This window comes from Pithys albifrons, chromosome 2 (assembly GCF_047495875.1).
Source record: "Pithys albifrons albifrons isolate INPA30051 chromosome 2, PitAlb_v1, whole genome shotgun sequence".
Taxonomy (NCBI): domain Eukaryota; kingdom Metazoa; phylum Chordata; class Aves; order Passeriformes; family Thamnophilidae; genus Pithys; species Pithys albifrons.
In genome coordinates, this window is record NC_092459.1 from 38,237,993 (window position 1) to 38,246,388 (window position 8,396).

The window sequence follows — 8,396 nt, forward strand, 5'->3', positions numbered from 1 at the left end:
ATTGTGCTCTGATATAGAACAATCTTCATGCCACAGATGCATTATCATGTCTGAGAGAGTATTGTATGTGTGAATAGATTATAAAAGGTTCATAAATACCATAAGCATGTTAGGCTTAAGCACCATGTATTACAGATAATGATATGCTTATAAGTAGAAGGTTTTACAGTTAACCTATTGATCCATTGAATTTAATAGCAATTTACAGTAACTGGCTGACCATTCAAGAAGTTGTATATAACTCTTTATTATCCTCTATATGTGGCCATCAATAACATTTATTTTAAAATAAAACATGATTCAAATGCATATTTAAAACTGCTTCTCATAAATTGATAGGTTTAATTAGTGTCTACCATTACTGTGTATAGGAGCTCTGGTTTATGAGGTTAAATAGCTTTGAGGGTTCATGACCCTTGCTTTCTGCTTTATCCTTTTTATCAGAAAATCCTTCTTTTGATGGAAATTTCTGCAGTTTGTGCTTTTTTAGAATAGGAATAGCTGCTTGAGAAATGTTGGTGCAATCCATGTATTATACAAATATACATGTATCATACAACTATATGTGCATTATTCCAATGCACTGCATTGGGTTTTTACAATAGCCTCTCACTAAAAAATCAAAAAAAGATGATGTACAAGTTGAGAGACTAGTACAATCACTAATCTGTATAATTAGACAGAAATATCTCAACAGATATTTGTAGTTACCAAATTTTTTTTTTAGTTTATAGTTCCCAATCATTATCAGGAACTTACCCCATTTATTTACTTTAACTGAAGATCAGAAAATAAGTGTGGCATAAAAGTTATTCAATCACTATGCTTTTTTGAATAGCACAAAGGAAATTTTGAAAATTTAGTTCCTATTTTTTACCTAAGTGACCAACACAACTGAGCTCGCCCACCCATCCACAAAATTATTTCTTTTCTGCAAACGATAAGTTTATGAACATACATCTGCTCTGGAGCTTAGAACTGCACAGTAGCACTGTGTGTGAAAGTATGTTTATAGACCCTGGAATCCCTGTAAATGCTTAACCATGATTTTTAATGATTTGTTGGACTTTACTCCAGGGATCATATATACATTTAAAAATTAATTTTACAGATGCAAGGGCTTTTTTGGCCTAAAGTAATTGCAGATTCACATTCATTATGAATATCTGACCTCTAGCCTTTTTTCTGCATCAGAAAGGGTGTGAAGCTGTTGTCTTTTTCTGTCAAAGTGAGTAAAACTGCCATTTGCTCCATTAATGAGAAATTCAGCTATTGATCTGATCTTTTCTCCACAGCCATTGATTTCTTCTCTTTGTTTTGTCATTCGAAGCCAGAACTGTCAATAAGTTATTGACTGAAGAATAGAAAGTCAATCATTTGTATTCTCCTTAGAGCTTGTGAAAATGGAATTTACCTTTATATTTATTGATATTTTACTATAAAATTCTGAGAATGTAATAAAGCTGTTTCCACTTATTCTGGCCTTTAGAAGTTTGTGATTCTGAAAGATAATTTTCAACACAATTAACTTACAGATTAACAGTTTCTAAATGGAAATAGAGAACAACTCAGAATTCAACAACTGTAAGTCTTATGTAGTATGCATTTTACAATAAAGTAGAATCATAGCTCCTTTGGTAATATAGAATTTTACATCCATGCATCAATGTCTGAATTGTTTTTAGGTTTTATTTTGGGTCCTTTTTATTCCAAGGAAGAAGTAAATAAAATAAGAGTAGAATGTAGAAAACATTGGAAACTCTATCAACTGTAGTTTTCAGTGTAGAATAGAAGAGAGGGCTTGAAGCAGAAATGATGCATTCAGAGAACTTTGTAATATAGAGATTTATAAAGAAATCATAGCTATATTGAAGTTTTTATTTCTAACACTAATTACATATGCACTTTGACAAATTTTGAATTCTGTGCTGGATGATCTGAGATTTAGAGGTGTGTTTAGGTAATTAGCTTTTCAAGTAGCACTTTTCCAGATCACTAGATACTCTGTGAGCAATTTTTATAATATATTTTACTTCATGCTTCTGTATAGGCTGTTTCAATTGAGTCCTCTGAGTAAACTAACCCTGAGATTAGCTCAGTCGGTTAAACCTTGGTCGCAATAATGCCAAGGTCATGGGTTCAACCCCCTATGTGGGACACTGACTTAAGAGCTGGACTCAATGATCCTTGTGAGTCCCTTCCAAATCAGAATAGACTATTCAGTCTGTGAAAAAAGTAAAAGCCAAAAAAGTGTAGTATCTGTAGAAGCCATATTGCCAAAGAACACTGAGTGTGTTTGCATTTGACTGGATACCACATGTCAAATAGGAGTGATATTGGAAGAAAGCCTGCTAAAGGTATAGTACAGGAAACAGTCTCGAGCATTTGAGGGAGCTGCTCAAGGAGCACTAGAGGCACAAGGTAAACAACAAAAATAAACACAAATATGTCAGAAAATATGATTTTCCTCTCAAAGAATAAGTGCCAAAAATAATAGCACACATAACCTTTATTAATGATTATAAAAGTCTTGAAATGGGAATCAAAATGTTAATGAAATGACCAGAGGGAAATTAAAGAAAGAATGGTAGTATTGCAGAAAAAAAAATGCTGTTCAAGAGTAAACAGCAGACGCAATTTGGACAAATGAAGGAATAGTTTCCATACTAATACATAAACATGATTATTTCAGAGTTGAATGAAGTTGAAATACATTGTGGGTTTATATTTTTGGGTTCAAATAATAAGAATAAAACAGTAAATAGGTTTTTCACAATGTATTTCTGTTGTTTTTTTTTTTTTCTCAGCAGACCTTGTTCAATGGGAAAATGTGATCCCAAGTCTGTGGTTATTGCTTTACAGGAACACATAGTTAGAGATGTTTAATGACTCATATTGGCTTGCTAAATAGAAGCTTTAGGAATAGGTACTTCTGTGTTATTTTTAATATTAGTATATTCACTTTGTACTGAAGTCTACTAGAAAGATTTCAGAGATTTGATCACTGTGGGGGAAAAAAAAAAAAGCCAAAACCAGGAAGGCAGTCCATAAGTTGTTTGCCCAGCAGGAAAAGATTATTTTTGCTTAATTTAACTAGATTAGTTCCTTCACCTAGAAAACCCAGGTGTATATAATCTTTTTTTATTTATCAAAACATCTTCAGTAATCTGTTGCGGTTAAAACAATTCCATGTTTTTCACGGACTAGCTTTCTCCATATTTCACAACTCCTTTTTAGTCTCCTCAAAATAAGACCACAAAAGAAAAAAGTATTATGGCTGTCTCGCTGAGAAAAATACACATAATCTATGTATCGAATGATCAGTTTTTCAGTGGAGTGCTTAATTTTTTTGCATTCCAAAGAACCTTTTACACAATTTGAGTAATCAAGAATTGTGGTGATCAAGAACTGAAATTTGGAAAAATGAATTCATAGGAAAACTCGTGAATTTATAACAAAATTTTATTTGTGCTTAAATAACTAGAGACTGGAAATAAAAATAATTTAAAAAGATGTATCTTGTCCTGTCTTATTTACATAGGAATTCTCAAATTCAAAGTTGGCATAAGAAAAGGACTCAATTAAAATGAACTTCCCTAATAAACTTTCATAGAGCATCAAGAAAGATTGATGCTCTAACAGAGATTGATGCTTTAACAGAGAAAAAAATACATTCTTAAAGGAAGCTCTGTAGAAGTTTTGACACTGATCTCAACTTTGAATGGGAGTGTATTCTTGTGACAAGAACAATCTGGTTGAAACTGATGAATTTCCAAAATTAAAAAGTTAGATTCTTTCATATCAGAGATCCCAGAATACCAAAGAGTTCAGGAAAGTTTCACTTTCAGGTTTTTCAGTTGCTTTTGCCACCTAAAAAAGATAATATTTAATTCTTCTAGAGAAACTGATTCATGAAACCTTGTTGTCAAATATAAAGATGTAGTGAATGGAAAATTATAAGTGACATTTAATCGGTTTCATTGTTCAAATATTGTGCCTGGCTGTCAAAACATAATTAGGAAAAGCTAAAGGCTTTTTGTCAGTCATTGCACAAAGAGATTGACAAAGAACCTTCTGTGACACAATTTATCTTGTATCGATACAAACATATGAAGATCTAAACATATATCTTCATCCAACAAACAGTGAAGAGACCATCAAGATTTTAATGCTTTTGTTTTCTAGTTAAAATATGTAGCAGTGCAATAATTTTCTCCAAAACTGAGAAAATTGTAAGTCCTAATGAGTATAGGCTAAAAGTTGGGAGTTTTGTTTTTGTTAGTTTAAATGAATTAGATTAACTTGAATGAAAAGCAAGCGTGGGGAGATAAAATGTAAATAACCTGAATCCTGAGGTTGTAATTATAACATATCCCTTTAGCTTTGGTCAGGAAATCATCAAGTATGGTCCCAAGAGAAAGAGATCAACTATACTTCTATTAGGAAACACGATACATGCTTTCAAACTGCTTGTAAACTCTTCCCAACATGAATTAAATATTGAAGTGCTCAAAACACTACTTTGTGTGTTTTTAAGTCATTTTAAATAGATCTTATTTTCTGATCAATATGCTCCCATTTGTTGTCATACACATGTGCCCTGTTAAAGATACGGATATTTTTCTCTTATCATGTCTGCCTGATTTGCTGTATGATGCGTGAAACAGATAAAGTGGGATGAGATCACCTTGTGTTTGCTATTGTAACTTCATGAAATTGTATTTTAGCTAAATAGATTTGGCACCGTTTCTTAGGAAAGCTATTAATCATTCTGTGCCAGGAAAAAAGATTTCAGAGAGAAATTTCCCTTAAGTGAAGTCAGTGGGAGTTGCTGTTATCAAAAATTTACCAGCACTCTTCCAACAATCATGATTCTACATGTCAATCTTCACAGCAAATAATGCCCTATTAAAAAGTAGTCTGCCACTTTGAAGTAAAATAATGTGTTGTTATGAATTGGATGAACTTTTAAATTTAATTTGTACAATCATAAAACATATATATTTCCCTTAAAAATAAAAGTGTTAAAATAATTCTTATTGGTTGTTTTACATATTTTTTTCTTTCTGAGATAATTATTGGTGTATACTATCCTTAATTCTGCTATTCTCTAGGGCTCCATAGACTATGTCTTCGATCATTTTCCAAATTCCTGACTATTATTACTGGTTGCTGATGACAAGTATTTCTTGTTTGGGTTGTTTTGGTTTTTTAAACACTTGTTGAAATATTAAGGGCAGTATTTATGATCCTATAAGGAATATACCTTTACCTTTTTTCTTTTACCTGCTATTGAAACAAAAATCAGAATAGGCATGCCTTTCCAAAAGACAAGCCTTTGTAGATACACCACTTCTGGCTGTTCCTTGAAGGCAGATGAACCAGAAGTCAAGGTGACCAGTAACTGCACCAACTGGCCAGAGATCTCTCATGCTTCAACGGGATCAAGCTGGCGACAGCAACGGGGTCTGTCAGTCATCCACAGGTGATCATCAGAGAAGGTAAGGTAATGAGTGGGGCCCAGGGTCCAGCCCGGATGTCATCAGCACATCAGTCTTGCAAAGGACAGGACTGTAAGTAGGATTGAGGTTCAGGCGGCGTGTCTGGAGAGTGGCACTTCTGTAGCATTTCTGGAACAGGAACTGACATCCCTGTGCTGAGACAAAATTGGCTCCAGGACTACTGGCAGGCAGTGGGGCGGCCCTAGTGGATGCTGGTTGTGAAGACTAAGGTCTGTTAGTGTCTTCACTTGTTCCATATGCACTGATTTTGCTAGAGTTTTCCCATCTTCAGGACAGCTGATCCTTGTCAAGCCTCCTACTGATCCTAAAAATAATTTTTCTTTCATGACTCACATCACTTCAAATAACATTTAGATTTGTAGGTCAGTATTTTACCTGAAAGTTTTTAGTTGACCTTTGTCCTTATGAGCAGTTCTCTACATCTCATATCTATATACATTGTAAGGCTCATAAAGGATTTGTTGCAAAATATAACAAGCAAATATTCTGACAAACCTGGGTTGCCCAGTTGACTCTAGGTATTGTTGTCAACAACAAGATTATATTGTCAAAGAACATGTCATCAGAATGCAAACAAGTTTTAGTTTTATCTTTACTGACTTTAAGAACTACTGTCCTTTTCACTTTCTTCAGGTTTCAATCATATTTCTATCATATTTATCTTATCAACAGAAATAGCCAAAATGTTCTACCCAGGAATGCTGCTGGGCAGACAGCACATTTATTTCATTTCAGACTGTGCAACTGTTTTTCCAAATGTCAAAGTATTACTGCTTTTTAAAAACACCAGTGAGAAGTTTTCCTTTTACTATAGAAAACTTTCACATAAAATCAAGACTGCTATTTTCTTATACATCAATTTTCCTTTCTTTTTATGATAATCTCTGTAAGTTGCTGCCAATATGAAAGAGACAGACATAACATTTATAAAAAACATGTATTTTTATTCCAAAGCACCGATGCTGTTGCAGTGCTTTTTTTGTTAGAATGCTTCTATATTCCACATTTTAATCACAATATTTACTTCAGCCTCAGCAACAAGAAAACTCCCAAATATCTAGGAGTTTCAAATCAGCCCCTCTGAGTTCTGATACATGACTGGAGCATAAATTCTATGGGGAGAGGCTGAGGGAGCTGGGGTTGTTTAGCCTGGGGAAGGGGAGGCTCAGAGGTGACCTCATCACTGTCTAGAGCTACCTGAAGGGAAGTTCTAGCCAGGTGGGGGTTGGTCTCTTCTCCCAGGCACTCAGCAATAGGACAAGGGGGAACAGGTTCAAGCTATGCCAGGGGAAATTTAAGTTGGATATCAGAAAAAAATTCTTTCCAGAGAGAGTAATCAGGCATTGGAATGGCCTGCCCAGAGAGGTGGTGAATTCACTATCCCTGGAGGTTTTTAGACTGAGATTGGACGTGGCACTGAGTGCCATGATCTAGTAAATGGACTGGAGTTGGACCAAGGGTTGGACTTGATGATCTCAGAGGTCTTTTCCAACCCAATTGATTCTATGATTCTATGATTGACATAAATGCATATTCGCAGTTCAGAATTCTCAATCATAATCTTTTTTATGTTGTAGATTATGAAGAAATACATAAAAATCTACTTATGATATTGACATGGTTAATTAGAAATTTAAAAACTACCTAGTTTTTCATATTGAAATGCCATTCAAATCAGGGCAGTTTTCTGTAGAACTTTCTTCAATGGGCAGGTTATATGTATTCACATCTTTTTCATATACTCGGTAGCAACATGAAATATGGACTGAGGAAAGTTAATTTTAAATAGTCTCCAAAATCAATATTTGAATTTATTCACACAAATATAGATGTTCACTGACACATAAAAAGTGTGCAGTCATTTGTACATATCATGCAAATATTTTTATGGTGCATCCTAGAGACACATTCAATCTTGGAAAAAAGATCCTGATATCAGTAATGAAACTTTTACACTGAAAATCTCAATGCTATTTGTACTGACTTACTGATCAGCTATCAAGGAGTTCTTGGAACGATGTTTTTTATATCAAATGATGTGAAAGTCAATGGGTAACATACTGAAATCATGTGACTGATGGACATAGAGACACATGTGAAGGTAGCACAAAATCTATTTAAGGGAAAAATTTTACTTTGAAGAGTATGTACCCAATCCTGGCATAAACAGGGAGACCAGATGCTCTCAGATCTAGTCAAAGCAGATGCAGGTAAAATCCAGGAGTGGCATTTGCTTTTATAGTTGACAAATGAGAATATTTAATGATTAGAACTAGTTAGTAATCTTTATTTTTAATCTTCTCTTAAAAAAAAAAAACAACTTAGCTTCTAATTATATTTAACACCTGTTTCCAAAATGGCATAATTTGGCAAAACAAAGGTTTTTCTAAGTACTGGATAACAATGTATGAAGCTGTGCAAATTTCTCATCCAAGTTCTATACTATTCATCCTGATTAGGAGATTGGAGTCAGTTACCTGCCATCTCTGAAGCTCAAAGTAAAATGAGCCAAAACTCCTTCTGTGGAGCTGAGAGAAAACAGCATAGCACAAATCAGTGTCACTCAGCTGAATTCAGATCTGTTGCCCTAAGGGAGATGCCCCTGCCCTGTTCAGGAGAGGGCCAAGACACTAATCAGTTTGAACCAAATCCATGCCAGAATCATGAAAAATATTACACTTAAAGGATGTAAGTGACTTTGCTCAGGTGCTTTGGCTTTATACTTGTATGGTTAATAAATGTATAGTAGTCATACTTGTCGCTAATACTGATGAAGCCAGCAGTGATGAAGACAGTTAAAATTGCTGCTTTCTAATGAACCTATGCAAGTTTTATCAGTGTCACATTTAATATTGTTATATTACTTCAATGCAT